The sequence below is a fragment of the Gallinula chloropus genome (assembly GCF_964237585.1).
Source record: "Gallinula chloropus genome assembly, chromosome: 2".
In the NCBI taxonomy this organism is placed as follows: domain Eukaryota; kingdom Metazoa; phylum Chordata; class Aves; order Gruiformes; family Rallidae; genus Gallinula; species Gallinula chloropus.
Genome location: NC_140086.1, coordinates 96347939 through 96364052, shown reverse-complemented (window position 1 = coordinate 96364052; position 16114 = coordinate 96347939).

Genomic DNA, 16114 nt, shown 5'->3' with positions numbered 1-16114 from the left:
GGAGTCCCCAGCGCTGGTGCGCTGCGTGTGCAACCCACGCCTTTCAGAGCTTCGTTTCGGGGCGACTCGTGCCTCACCCACAGCAGCTGCCAGCTCCTGCCTGGCCAGCCCCACCATGCTCCTCTGCCATGCACCTGTGCCAGAAATGTCCAGTTCTTTGCAGTTCCACTCTGGAGTCCATCAGGCCATGCCCTGGGAGCAGTGGGGTGTTGCTAGGGGCTTTGGAAATTTGCTGGGCGGGGATTGGGGGTGCAAAGCAGCGAGGTGCCCTGTGCCCTTCTCTGTGACATAGATTCAAGAGGAATACTGTAAAACGTGCCTGACGTGAAGCACATTTAGGTAAAAGGAGCTGGGATGGTCCTAGAGAGATTATTACTAAGTTATCTGAGCAGGTGCTTGAAGCAGACAAGCACTCCTTCGTGCAGCCAGCCAAAGCCCAGCAAAGGGGGCCACACTGCTCCTGGGCGACACTTCGATGTGTTTAAAAAAAGGGTAGATGAGGTACTTAGGAATATGGTTTAGCTTAGGATGGGAACGGTTGGACTTGATGATCTAAAAGGTCTTTTCCAACCTTGTGAGTCTGTGATTTGAGCATCGTCTCTTCTTATGGGGCGTGGGGCTCAGTGGCTGCCCCCAAAGGCGGCGACTTTGCCGCAAAGCCAGAAGCACTCACGTTATCTTTCAGTTGTCTTCTGTCCCTGGTTAAACAGCCCCAAGGTCCGCAGCACGGGACATGCTGGTGGAGCCCCAGGACCCCTGTGAGGGACAGGGGGATGGTGCACAGGCACACATCCCCAGCACCCAGCCAAGCGATGAGCTCTGCTGGAGGAGCAGCAGTTGCAAGGAGGAGGATGCCAGTGGCACGGGAGGATGGGTGGAAACAGCGTTGCGTTCAGTGAGACAGAACGAGGTTTCTGAACTCGATGGCGTAGGCGAGGGCCCCCATTTCACCCGAGTGCTCAGGCTGGCACTTAGGAGATTAAAACGGGTATTTGGGTGCCTAAATGCCTGTCTGAAAATTAAAATTTAGAACTGGGTGCCTTCATTTAGACAATCGGGTTTGAAAATTAGAGTGAGAGATTGCATGCCTGAGTGTAATTTAGAGCACGGACTCATTACAGATATTTTTATTGTTTAAGAAAATCTTTCCTGACTGGAAACGAGGCAATGACCAAGACTGTAAGGCTGGAGAAAACTATGATGGTGCTGGGCAATTTTCTTGATAAGATGAGCCACTAGATGACACTTTGCATAATAATATGACGGACTGAACGTTTCCATGCTACATTTTAATTTTCTGGCTTGCTAAAGCCTATTATGGGCTGGTGCCAGGCAGCCCACAGACCATAAAGCTAACGAGGGTCTTCCTAAATACCTGCCTTCCTGATAAGGCAGGTGGCTGTTAGCTATGTCTCATGCACCCAAGCAGAAGAAAAATAAAAGCAGAGGGAAGAAGCAAGCGGAAAAAGGATGACGGCAGAGCAACACACAGAGAGGGAGGGAGCTGGGCCCTGGGAACCGGCATGGGGAAGATGTGGTGAAGAAAAGGCATCGTGCATGGGACAAGGGTAACAGGGTGGGACACTAAGAGATAAAAAAGGGTGAACAAAGAAGCAGTAGGGCATTGAGATAAAGACTGGTGACAAAATAGGAGTGGGAGCAGAGAGGAAAAGATTGAGGAGCTGGGGAAGACAGAGCATAGAAGAAGAGAGGAGAAGAGGAGAATGCCACTTGGGAGGAATTAGAAGCTAATTATACACTCATAAATTCATAGCAATATAAAATACCAATATTTCAGTCTGGAAGAATGCTCCACATGTTTTCCCAAGCAGCAGCCTTCAAAGCAAAGAGAGAAGAAAGAACAGGGGAGAACAGACAACACGACTGCGTGTTTCAAGTTGGTTTCTTATATTTCAGACAGTTTATTTATGTATCTAGCATGAAATATAAAAACATAGAATAACATCTTTTGATTGTGCTATGAGGTGCAGTCGCCACTGATTAAAGAATTGAATTTAGGAGATGTAGCACTCTGTACAAATAGAAAATAGCTGATTTAGATTTCTTACATTACAGCATTTATCTATCCCTGTTTAAGAAAACAAATACACACATCCATTGGCATTCTCTTGACCATTTATCAGCAGTTGTCCCCCTGATGTGGATCTAAATATTCTTTTTTTTCCCCCTGCGATTTCTTTCTTTATGCTCCAGCTGGAAAATGTCCAAGAATGTGAGCTTTATCACAAAACACACGCAAATTACTTGCACCAGCACAGTTGCAGGGTTGTGGTTTGGGTTGTTGGGGTTTTTTTAAATTCATTTTCTGGATGACTTGTTAGTTTTCAGTGAAAGCAGCCGATTCCAGTTAGGTTGGCTGTGACTGCCACACCATGTGGACGGCAAGAGTCAAGGGAAGCTTCCCTTTGTCCAGCCCATCAGCACCCACTGGCATTTAAGCAGATGTTCCACCTCTGCTGTAACATCCATGCCCTGCAAGTCGCTAGAATACGTAGGTCCTGCACATCTGCGATGATTTCACTCCCGCTGTGTTTGGCCTCGAGCATCACTTGGAAGACCACATATCTGCATGGATGGTGTTAGCCTTTCCTTTGTGAAAGCAGATAAATAGGGCAGATGATAGACTGTGCAAAAACTGCTGTTCCCTCATCCTACTCTTCCCTCCCTGCAGACGCAGGAATCTCCAAACCTCGTGATGGTTGCAAGAGAGCCAGCAGATCCTCAGGAGCAGGTGTACATGTACTGTTTGAAATAGGAAAGGAGCAGATCAAATACTGAGGAACCTTATTCTTTCTTTGCTTACTGCCCTTTGTTGCTACCACTGACTAACATGAGAGCAGCCTAGTTTAATATTAAAACACAAGACAGCAGTCATAGAGGTGCCATGTAGGTAATGCCTACTGATGACTTCTGACCAGCAAAGACAGTCAGGTAGTCTGGGCACAAAGGGAATTTTTTAGCTTTTCTCCACTGTGGAGGCATCCCATGTTTCTGCTGTGGCTGTTGGGAATATTTTGCTTAGAAACCAGTGCTCCAGGGTCACATAATGATGCCAGAAACAATCGACTTTAGGAGTGGGATATGAAGACTCAAAGAATTAGTGAATGTGTAAATCCACGGGATGGTGGGATACAGCACCTTACTGTCGCTTACAGATGCTAACAGAAAATTACTGGGTGCAAATGGATTTCTAATTATAGCCTACTCCTCCACAGCTAACATATTGCCAGCATTATCTTCACAAAACAATTCCACTTTCCCTTAGGGATACCTACTTCTGTTTTGGAAAAAGAAATCACAGTTGCTTGGAATCAAGAACACAGCAAAGTCATAGCAACAGGACAAATTAATCTAATTTAACAATGAGATTGGTCATTTTTTAAAGGTGAAAATCAGTTTACAATTTCCATCTGTCCCCATGGAAGTCAAAATATGTTTTGACTTTCACATCTATGTCTGACAATCATAATCCATAATACAAATGGTAATAAAATTTCCCTGCCCTATGACAAAAAGGTACCCAGAAACACAGGCAAGCGTTTATCGGTTCCCTCTCCCACCTCACCAAACGTGGATATTTAAGTCAGATTCTCCTGGCCAAACCTTCCACAGACAGACCTTGCAGCACCTAAATTCATTTGCTCTTTAAAATGTGATTTTTTGGGGCTCCCAGTTGCAGGTTCTCGTCTTGGCAAACTTGGAACCAGAACAACCAGAACTGTTGTGACACATAGCACATTTGGCTTTTTCTCCAAGGGCCACCATTAAATTTCTGTGCAGAAAGCGAGGCGAGTAGCTTCACAGCTGCTCTCTGCAGCCATTTAGTGGCCTCTCTACACTGCTGCTTGTTGTAGAGAAACTGGAAGTCTTTGCTGAAACACAAAGTCTTTGCAACTGGAAGTCTTTGCTGAAAAATCATGTACAACCATTCCTATGGCTGTGGCGAGTCAAACAAAGCTTTGCTGGAAAAACAGGTACAGAGCATTATCATGACAAGCACTGCTAATCCTTTGCTTCCATCAGCACTTAGATTTGCCCAAAACCAACAAGACCAAGCACAGAAGTGAAAGACATAACTCAGACGTATCCCACCCAACGCCAGTCTAGAAAGTGCCAGCAGAAAATCTTGGAATTCCTAAGCTGAATTTTTCTTAAAGGATCAAGGCTAACAATTTCTTTTTTTTTTTTTTTTATTGATTGCCTCTTCCATTCTGAGGTCCTTGAATGAAGGGCATTTTATAAATGTAAATTTGATGGACTGATACATTTATATTCATGAGAACGTAGCTGGAACTAAGCAGGTTAGTGTTAGTTTACACTCCAATTTTGTCAATAATAATCAGGAAAAGGAGGGATTAATGGCTCACCCTTATAATCTAATCATATCAATGCTACCCACTAACCTGGACAATACAAGAACACATCTGTTATGTCGGGCTTGCATAAGCAATGATTTTCTAAATCTGCGGTTCTCATTTAGAAGATGCTGTGTGGGCTTTGGCACCCATTTTCATCTACTGCCTGCTGCAGAAACATTTATGTATAGCAACATGCCAGCAATTCAGGGTTCACATCACTGAGGGGGATAAATTATGAAGGTGAACAAGTAATGGATAAATTTACACAACTGAATTACGGGTAGACAGCAGCTAGACAAAATATAAAATGAGAAAAGAAATTGTAATGCAGCTGGGTTCAAGCCCATTTGCCTAGGCAGGGCTCCCAAAAAAGTGCATTTATGCCACTTGCTAAGCCCAAACCCCTTCCCCAGCAGCAAAGTCCACGCTAAGAGCCTTCCATGTAGCACAGCTACTCTGGTGGTCTGCTGACATCACTTGCCGTAGGAGCACTGACGCACACCATACGTTGATATTTTATCACTCAGGCTGACTGACCTGCTCCGGAGCAGAAGCACAAACACAGTGATAACATGGGCAGCCACCAGCACCCTGTCTGCATTACCAGTTCATGGTAGGTGGCCCTACCTCCAATTGCCCCAGTGCTTCTGTCACTGGCAGCAGACAACAGCAGGAGCAATATTATCCCGCCGCTCAACCTCTAGACCATCCATTTTCCACAGTGCATGTCTTCATAATTTATTTATCTTTTAATTGAACTAGTATCTAACCCAGCTTCCCCTGCAGTTGTTGGGTAGAAGATAGATCTTCTGGCTCTAGCTGGAGACAATGCTGTGACCACTGTGCGGAGGAAGTGTGCATCGAGCCTGACATCTGTCAGAGCCTGTAGCCTTCTGCTTGTCTGTGCCAGGAAACGCAGTCCAATTTCTACGCTCCTGTGGTCTAACTGACAGGCTGATTTCTCAAGCCTCTCCGTAACTCTTGATGCTGACATCCTTCTTTCTCAGGGATGCTTCTTACAAGTCAAACGGATATTGCAGCTCTGAGGCTCGTGGTGTAGAGGTGAGCACTGGCTCTTGCCCCGATGCTTTTGCCCCTGGTTTTTACGAAGGCAGCGGGGATGTGGGCCGAGGCAGGCGTCGCTGCTGCTGCTCCTTTCACCAGAGACCGGGAAATGGCTGGAGTTAGGTGACACCATGGTAAAAACGTGGCTACCCGGACAAGCTCAGGCCCCCAAGAGCCACTGCCACCTGCACAGCTAGGTGGAAACTAATGAAATAGCAGGAAACGAATGCCCATGTGTACCTGGTATTGTGTTATAAGACAGCGGTGGACAAGCGGCCCGAGTGACCTCGCGGAGCACTTGTGCGATGAGAACACCCTCGTGAAGCTACAGCTGTTTTGAACTATTAAACGTTCATAAGCCAGACATGATTTCCCTGCAATGCATCTGCTAAATGAGTGGCTACGTATTGCATTAGCATTCCCAGATGCCCTCCCTCGGCTCAAGCAGCCTGGGGGTAAAAAAGGCAGGAAGGCTCTGGGATGCACTTCTGTGCCTGAGAACTGCAGCGCAAATCACCCTAATTGTTTGTTAGATGAACAATGATCACTAATTAACATTGTTAAAATGTCATCAATGATCACTAATTAACATTGTTAAAAAATTGTTAACAAAGGAAATTTAACAATATCTTAATTAGGAAGGATTTCTAATTTGTGATATAGAGCATGTTAGACAAACAAGGCACAACTCTCCCTTTGTTTTTCAGCTCTGCAGCAGGAGAGATTACATGATATGACACAACACATTCTGCGTTTATCATTCCACGTCCCCGACACACTTCTGTTGTATAATTACAGCCAGGGCTAATTTTACCTGTGTTATTGTTTGCCCTGTAATTTAGAGAGAATAGGCCACGTTGGTGCTGTGTGATTTAGTCTGGGCAGTCAGTTGGCTTTTTTCCACGGGAGTGCCGCTCACACATTACTGCAATGAAGTGCACGCATTGCAAAATAAAAAGAACCTTTTCAGTGTTTTAATTTACTTAATGATACGGTGTGAGGGTGGCAGCTTTCTTCAGGTTTTCTTTTTCTAAATGTAATTTATCCACAGCCACTAACCATTCAGGGCTGCGTTTTACTTCAAAGCTACTGTACATTGCTGGGAAAAGTCCCCTCCTATTATCTATTACTTAATTATTAAAAAGCATCTACTCTGTTTTCATAAATTATCTATGTATCGGGGACGTTGGCTCACGAGGAGGAAAGACGCATCCGTGCACACAGGCTTGGGGAAGTTACAAAGTTAATTATTCCTGATGGAAAATCAAGAATAAATAAAAAACCCCCGAAGGTATTTCAGACAGACCTGGTGTCAGAAACTGAAAACGTTTTCAGAACTTCCATAGGAAATCATCTTTAAAAGTAGCACTTGCCTTGGTTACACTCTTCCAGGCAGAATACTCCAAATATCTGACATTGCCCCCCAAAGGGAGCAGATTTATTGCATAATGCCAAAGTCTGTCTCTAGCAGACTCCTGTTACCAGAGCAGGAGGAGCTTTATTTGCACATTCATTTTGGTGGAACCGATGTACAGACCCTGCCTGTAAAGAAATGCAGCTGAATGGTTATGGCTTTGCTTGTTTTTATACATAGGAATATAAAGATTCCCTGCTTCAGCACAGGTCTACCCATCTGGTCTAGACTAATTCCATACGTTGTGTGGCAACCAGCTGCTTGGGGTTGTGGATCACCCTTCCTTTTCTCCCTTTACAAGGTGCCTTTGGTCTGAAAGTGCCTTTGGTCCTCCTTCTGAGACACTGGGAAAACTTTAAGTCACTTGGATGGAAATAGCCTTTGGGGCCCCTGCCTTCTCCTCAAACATGCTCACCACTGCCTCAAAAGCAACCTGATGTGGACCGAGAGACGTTGTACTTCCTAAAAGCCCAGGAAGGCTGAAAATAAAGGAAACCTTTGCAGGTCCCCTGCATTAACCCCAGTACTCCTCCAGGCTGGGTTCAGCCCCCAGCAATGAGGTTGCAGAGGTCCACAGCATGCTGCTGGTGCTGCTGGTGCTGGGAGCGTTTTGGGGAGGGGATGGCTCCTTCAGTTCCTCAACAAACACATGCAGACGCGGGGCTGTCCCACTCCCTACACCAGTGACCACTCTCGCACGTGAAACGGGACAACTCCTTGCCCCAAAACTCTCAGCATACAGCCTGGTGGCTGGAGCACTTTGCCAGAAAATGACAACTGTGGGTTCAGGTTTCCCCCAGGTGCAAGGGAAGTCAAATTTCTGATGTTTCCCCTTTGCTTTTCCTTACAAGTGCCAAACACTGTGCCTGAGGTTTCACCGAAGGTTTCCTGTCCCATGTTTTGTTTTCAGATTTTGGTTTAGCAAGGAGGGAAGGGGAAAAAAAAAAGAAAAAAAAAAAGTTAAAGTTCTGTTCACTGCTATTTTTCTTTTTTAATTCCTTGCTTGCTTGGGGAATAATACCACTAAAGTAATTATTCTCAAGGTCTTGTTTTGCCTTCCTACAGTGTTACTGCTAATTCAATAACACTTGTTTTCTTAGATATGACATTGTTTGGGTCTAGTTACATGGGGACATTTACTCTGTCCCTTCTCTCTGTGCTTATCGCACCCTCATGAAACGTGTTGCCTTAAATGCATAAAGCCATTCTGATGTTTGTTCTCAGTTAAGTCTTCTAAAAAAAAACCAACCCCAAACCCCTGCCTTTTTTAGGTCATTGTCAAAGTGGCAGTCTGATGTACTTTTTCTAGGAAGTTCAGTTTTTCAGACTCAGTTGACCACATAAGTACTGAAAACAACACGTTATTTTAATTTGGCTTCTGAGAAAGTTTTGTGTTGTGGCTTTTTTTCCAAACAACACCATTTTAAACTCTGTTCCTGAATTACCCTGTTTGCTAGCTACTCCTTTTTTCTGCTTCAGATGCTATAATTATATTCTGAGGATATCCTTCTGAAAGGATAACACAAAGTTTTAAGTATGCTGTAATTACAAGGGTCCTTCACACATGAGACCATATATGCATCATTTTTATTCCTATCAGTCTCACCTGTATATCTCACAATGCTCTATCTGGTTTTCAATGTTCTCCTCTGACTCCTACATTTTGCTATGTGACCTCTTATTTACTTCTTCGGCCTCTTCTGCATTCCCCTCATCGTGTGATGCAGCTGGGACTATTGTCACATCTTTGGCCATATGCACGATGGAGATGCCCATCTTCACAGCTAGATGAGCCGCCTTGATTTAAACAGCCTCTAAGATCCTTTCCCTCCCCCTGCCCCCGGCCCCATTCTGACATTGTTACCAAATGGTAGGTTGTGCTGGGTCTTAAGCATTCAGGAGAACATCTTTCCTTGTTCTCATACCATAACCCAAATTCAGTGGTCTGTTCGTACCTACCCTACTCTGCCTGTAGATGTCAAAGCCAGCAGTGAAAAGCTGTTTTGAGAAAATATTCACTCTCTCCTCCGCACCCACCCCCCCCCCCCCATACCCGTGCCTTAGGCTTGATACAGAAATAAAGGAAAATTTTAGGAAAAAATGAGAAAGAAAAATATTATATGGGTTATATCATCACAGTATAGTCATTGAAGGGATGATAGAATCATAGATATCCTGACTTGGAGGGCACCCATAAGGATTGTCGAGTCCAACTCCCAATACTCAGACTATGGTTTCAAATTAGACTTTTCCTGCTGCACACTGAATTATTTTCTATATAGTTAGCACATTAAATTGAGGGGTTTTTTTTCCAAATCATTCTATATTGTCATTCCAATTCCTGTACATCACAGATGAAATTTAGTGCTGATCCCTAATACGATGCTACATTAACTACATTATCAACGGCACACAAAAGCACAAGAGGCATCTATGAACATCACACTGATTTTCCAGAATTCTTCTGTAGAAACCCAAGGGTTTACAGCAGCTGCATTATTAGCTTTCTGTAATATAGCGGCGCCTTTTTTTTATATATGAACCCTATAATACCTCCTATTTTCAGGATTTTACTGTCCCTTGTATTTTAGTGACTGAAAATACCCCTGAAGTACATTAGTGCACAAAGCAGGGGTCTCTGAGAGCAGGAATTTGAAGTCTGTTCAGAAGAACTGACACGCTGCGTCCGCATGCCTGGCCCTGTTTTACACACCATCACTAAATCTACATAGCACAGTTCAGACTCCTGAGGAAATAAAGAAAATATTGCTTTTTTAAAAAACAAGTAGCTACTGTAGCTTTCGGTTTTCCCCCCTCATGTTCAAATAGGGATGGAGACAGGAAGACCATCTGAGAATCTTTTTTTTTTTTTTTTTTTTTCCCACATTATCAATATTTCCAGCAATTTCAAACAATTATGGTTTACCAGAAAGATGTGGATGAGAGTGCTGGGTAAGGGTGGGTTGTGCTCAGTAAGACTGGGATTAGCATGCAGCTCTCCCCCTGCACTACCCACACGTGCTTTCTTAAGGGAACTCCATAGTAGCAAAGCCAGCCTTAGCAAACTGCTATTTCAACAGAAAATAAGGGGAATATATTTCAGCTCCTTTCACCAAACTCCCTAATGCACCCCATGCACAGTTATCATCATAGAAATGTACTGAAATAAAAGATAGTATAAATACAATGGTTAATTATAAGATGATGAAGCTACACAAGAATAAATGTAAGGTAGTAATAACGAACCTGAAAAAGATGTAGCATATGCACACATTGCAGACAGATGGGAAAGACGCCATTGAAACTACTGGGAGGTGATGTAGGGTGGCAATAAAGGCTCATCTGTGTCACCAGCAGCCACAGCCAGTGTAGGAACAGGGAAGCAAAACAGTTTCAGGTGCAACATGTTGAATTCCACTTGAAACAGGAAAGGCAACACAGGGATCAATGGGCTATCTGATTTTTTTTAAAAAAACCACATGAAATGAATGGCTTTGTTTGCTTTTTGTGTTGATACATTTCTTGATGGACTGCAATACCTTGGCAATCTTCATCTTCAAGCTTCAATTCATGTTCAAATCTATTTATAACATAAAGAGAATTAGCTATATGCCTTCTCTAACACTTTAGAAAGATTTTCAACTGTTGACTGTCATTCCATGTTTGTATCACATTCTCTTTTCCTCTTCTTCAGCAGATTCAACCTTAGGTATTTCTCTTGAATACCTGTCTCTCTCATCAAATGCAGCTTTCCATCCAAGGAAAGGATGGTGTTACTCCCTGAGTTACACCATCATCTTCTTCCTCAGACCCTCTGGAGCTGTGAGTGCACCCCTTTTGCATGGCTTTCCAAACGCCATTGTCTTGCTGGTTAGTGAGTCCCACACAGCAAGAAGGTTTTCCTAGTCATGGCAGATGTTGAAACTCTTCCAAAACATGCTCAACCAGTGTCTTGTTTGCCTTGCTCATCACTCCAGGTAGCCTGTGATAAATAAAACCTTTTAGTGTTAGCAATTGCTCCTTGAACTGGTGGTTGGATAACTGGTGTGGTGGCAAAAATGCAACTCAAGCATTTGGGTGCAAATCACCCGGGTCAGATGGATGGATAAGTGTGTTATTGATGATCACCAAGGTCTGCAACACTGAAGATACTGGAAACCACCCATGCACTTTTATTTGAAAGCTAGCAAACGTGTGGCCCACATAGGTCACACAGGCCTTCAATACCCTTGGGTATTCCCCACAACATGTAAGCTGGGCTGTGTCTTGCAGCCTTAGTCCTGGCACTCATTTCTCCCCTGAAGGAATAAAGGTTCTTGGCAGCATGGGTTTCCAAAAGAGTTCTCCTTCAGCTATAAAGACCACCCACTGTTGTGTAGAAATGCTGTGTAAATTTTCACTGACTTGTGCCAAGTAATAGCAGAGCATAGTGGGAAAAAGCTCTGATTTTCGTCCTCCATCTGCAGTGAGCACATTTTCTGGTCAATGGCTTCCTCATATGACCAGTTATTTTCGTGGATAAACCACTTGAGTTTTGCGCTGGTTTTTAATGAATCAGTATTTCAGTTTATTGATCTTATGCTAGATTCATTCTCTAACCCTCACAACCAAGAGCTGATGCAGATTCACCATTTGCCCATGTTCTTTGCATTTCCATCTTTGTTTCGAAGGATAATAGCTTTCAGGGACTTTTTATTGATATTTTCTGTTGGGGTTGAAACACACTTTTTCAATGCCACCAGGCTTTTAGAGATGTGTGCTGGAAGACTGTAAAGTAGTAGAAATCTCCTAAACTGCACAAATGTGATCACCTTCAGCCCTGCAAGTTCACCTTTAGCCCACAATCTGTCTTGCACCACAGCTGAAGCCCATGGTCTCTGCTGCCACATTATCACAATTCTTTGCAGTTTCCAATTGTTTCTTAGTTTGTAGTTGTATTTTTTTCCCTAAACCATCCCTAAATCCTACTCAGTGCTTCTAAATTTGGTAGTGGGGAAAGGAAAGGGGCTTTAAAATAGCGAATGTGTGGAATCAGCAATGTGGAAACTTTATTTTCAGAGGGACCTTTGTGAGAGCTGCACAGATGCGAGTGAGGTGCTGGGTTTGCTGAGCACGCGGCTCCTGCGTGCTGTTAGGGTGGGCTGCTGAAGGGGGCAGGTTAATTCAGCAAATAAAGAGCAGGGGGTACAAGACACAGAGATACTACCTCATTTTCCAGGCTCTCTGGAAAAGCTCAGATTGAGAGCTGCTAGCAAGCTGTCCCATTGCCCTTCCAGAACGATATTGCTGGCTTGGCACTGCATGGCAGAACGAGCTCCCACTGAAGTCCTGGGGCAAGGTCACAGACCTGTGAAATTAAACCCCAAAGGCAGCCTGCTCTCAAGGCTTCTCCCCAAAACAGAAAAGAAATATGATGGCAAGTCTATGTGAAGGTGTCACCTTCTGTACTTGAAATCAACTAAAATTTTATTTCCAAGTGGAAGATTAAAGTAAACCTTGGAAGATGACTATAGGTCTAAAAATACCTAAATTCTTATAAATCTTCACAAACTTCCAAAATAACCATTTTCTGATGATGCAGCAACCTGTCCACTGGGGGATAATTTATAGGTGTTGTTTCAGGGGAAAAAAAAGCAACACAAAGGCAGAGAAGAAATATTACTTAGGAAAATAATAAATGTCTCCTGTACTTTGCCTGTTGAAAAGGCAAATTCCAGTTTTGACATTCTTCCCAGAGCCACTTTAAAGGCAACCTACAGACTCAATGCGGAGATAGTAAACACTAAATCACAATTACCTCATAAAAGCAGAGCCAGTTTCTCTGAATGCCTCAGATCCAGCTTTGCTTCACAAAATATATCATAAATCTATTGTGTTCTACCCAGGTTTATTTAAGGCCAATTAGTGCTGGTATTAAAAGGAATAAGAAAGAAAAACAGAAACAACACCTTCCAAACTTTGCTGTCATTCATATAGATGTGAAACCCTGATTCTCTGCTCTCATTAAGGAGCTGTTCATTAGAGGACAGCATATTCCACAAGAGCTGAGGTCTTATATTAACAGTGAACTATGGAAAATCTCTCCCATTTGGCAGCCCACATTAACATTTCTTCTGCGAAGGGATTTCTTTTTAATGCAATCTAGAGCTGTATGTGTTACTGTACGGAAGAAAAAAATAATATTTTTCAACACAATCTTGACTTGGCTTTAATATCCCACAGGGTGACATCTGACACTGTACTGAGAGAATAACACCTCTCTGGGTAATCTTTCCAGCAGAGCCTGAAAATGAGCAGTCTGTGCCATTAATATGGCCAATGTAATTAGCAGAGCAGTATGAGTGATTTTTTAATTTATTATTTTTTTTAATCAACATTTCCTAAAGCTATTTTTCTAACTGAAGTTATTCTAGCCCGTGGAGCCAGGAGAAGCTAAACTTGAACATGCCCAAATAGGTTGCAGTTATGAAGTACAGGTAGGGAGATCAAAGGTAACATAGATGCCTGCTTTGGACATGATTTCTGAATAAAGCTAATCACCCAGTTACCTAGAATTTTAAAAATATGTTTCTAGGTGAAATTAGGTGAAATCAATTATGCCACAATAATGTTTCAAAGGCAAGGGAGCCTTTGTGTGTGGGGGGGGGAGGGGGGGAGGGTGTTAAAAAAAAAATGAAAGGAATTTTGAGTTGTTCTTTGTTAGCAGAGAGCCAAAATTCTTGGGGGAAGAGTGCCCATATTATATGTTCAGGTATGTTGGAACTCTGGGTTTGATTAGTTTGGATATAACCACATGACTATCACACCTCTATGTATTCTGCTTATGTGGGAAAAGCCCTTCTCTCTGCAGGTGAGCATGCAGTCAGGGAGACTGGTGGCACAGATGTGTCATGTCACACCATGGAAGTCACCAGAGATGGCTTCAGTAAGAGCTGGAACCTGTCAATAGCATTTGCCTGGACACAGCTGGATGCCTTAGTCAGGACTGTGCTAGGAAAGGCAACTGGTCAGTGTTGTGGGTTTGCATGGCAAGGTTTGGAGGGGTAGGAGGAGGGATACAGGAGTGGCTTCTGCAAGAAGCAGCTAGAAGCTTCCCCTAGGCCTGAAAGAGTGAACACCATCTGGCTCAAGGATGGACCTGCTGCTCGCCAAGACCGAGCCCAGCAGTGACAGTCACAACACCTCTGTGAGAGCATATTTAAGAGGAATAAAACCCCCATAAGTGGCAGCTTTTTGCCACCAGAGAAGGGAGTGAGAAGATGTAAGGAACTGTGCAGACACCAAGGCCAGTGAAGAAGGAGGGAGGAGACGCTGCAGACACCAGAGAGAAAGATTCCCCTGTAGCCTGTGGAGAAGACCATGGTGGAGCAGGTGTCCCACTGCAGCCCATGGAAGAGGGTGGGGAGCAGAGACCCACCTGCAGCCTGTGGAGAGGCCCCACACTGGAGCAGGTGGAGGCATATGGAAGATGCTGTGACCTGCATTGGAGTAAGCCTTTTGCAGGACCTGCAGCCTGTGGAAAGAGTGAGAGAGAGAGGGAGGCCCATGCTGGAGCAGGTTTGCTGGGCAGACTTTGTGACTCTGGTGGGGACCAGGCTGGAGCATCCTGGGCCTGAGAGACTGCACTGCATAGAAGTGACCCACACTGGGGCAGTTGGGGAAAATCTGAAGCCCCATGGGGAAGGACTCACATTGGAGAAGTTCGTGGAGAACTGACTCCCGTGGGTGGAGAACTGTATCCCGTGGGTGGGACCCCACACTGGATCAGGGGAAAGGTGTGAGGAATGACCCCATCAAGTAAGAAGGAAAAAACTCATGAGGAACTGACCAAAATCCCCATTCCTCATCTCCTTCTGCAACACCTGAGGGAGGAAGAAGGGAGAGAAATCAGGAATGAAGTTAAGCCTGGGAAGAAGGGAGGGGTGGGTGGCACTGGTTTAAGATCTGGTTGTACTTCTCATTGCCCTACTCTGTTTTCAGTGTGTGTGTTTGTGAGTCTGTTTTGCCTGCAACGCTAATTGCAGAATGATCTCTCCCTGTCCTTATCTCGACTCCTGAGCCTCTCAATATATATATTCTTCCCTGTCCAGCTGAGAAGGGCAGTGATAGAGCAACTTAGGTGGCATCTGGCCTCCGGACAGGGTTAAATCACGACAGTATGATGATGGCTGTTGGAACATGGAGGGCTGGATGTGGCTAATGCCTGCTCTTATCTTCTGGAAAGATAAAGGATTGGCAGCAGCATGTCTTGTGATGTTCAAACCATGCTGGTTCTCAGTGAAAAAGGCAGTCCCGTTTGCTTACAAAATACAGCTGCTGTGGCAGGGTCCTCTCTTTTCAAAAAAATATGCAAGCCCCTGGGGATTAGGCTGACCTTCCACGTGCAGCGTAGCTGCTTCAAGCCTGTCAGATCTGTATTCAGAAGTACGAATGCACAAGTTTCATTTTGAAGCATAGTGAAAGGGAATGAATACACCTAGATGAATGCAAAAGTCCTGACTGGAAAGTAGATTATTACAGCAAAAGACACAGGTGTTAAGGAAAACCTGGTAAACAGCCGATATGTTACTAATAATTACTATCTTCTCGCTGGGAGAAGTGATCATAAATACATTCTACATTGCAAATACCTAGTGCAGAGAGGCTAAAGGAGCAGCATCATTAGGACTGTGCTGATCATTACGCCTCAGCATTGTTCTGCAGGATTATTATTTCAAGACGTCTGTACTGAACAGCCCTTAAAAAAAAACCCTGAGAAGGGAAACATCAGCGGCTGAAAATGGTTGCACATGGGATGTGTTACAAAAGGTAGCCCGGGTTTGGTGCTGGCACGTTAATAAGGAAGGTTGCATGTGCTGCTGAGAGCGAACAGGCAGCAGTGGCCAAGCCACTTTTGGCACTTTTTGGCCCTTTGGAGATAATTGTCTTCAGCAGAGCGGCACCAAGTCTTGTGGGTCCAGGTAGTGGGTCCGGTCTGGTGGGTCAGCAGGAGTAAGGTCCCGGGGTCTGATGGACTAGTCCCATGTGCAAAGTCAAGGGAGTTGTTTCCCCTGAATTCCCACCAGTGGGTGGATTTGACTTTGTTTGTACTTCTACTTTTGATTTGGTACGAAAACCTGATTAACCACTCTGCCTGGAAAATTAGTGTACTTCCTGTCACACACAACCTTCAGACAAGCTTTGATGGACTTCCTCATATGTGAGGCTGCACAGTCTCTGATTTCTTGTTATGCAAGGTGTGGTTTCTGTCGAGTTC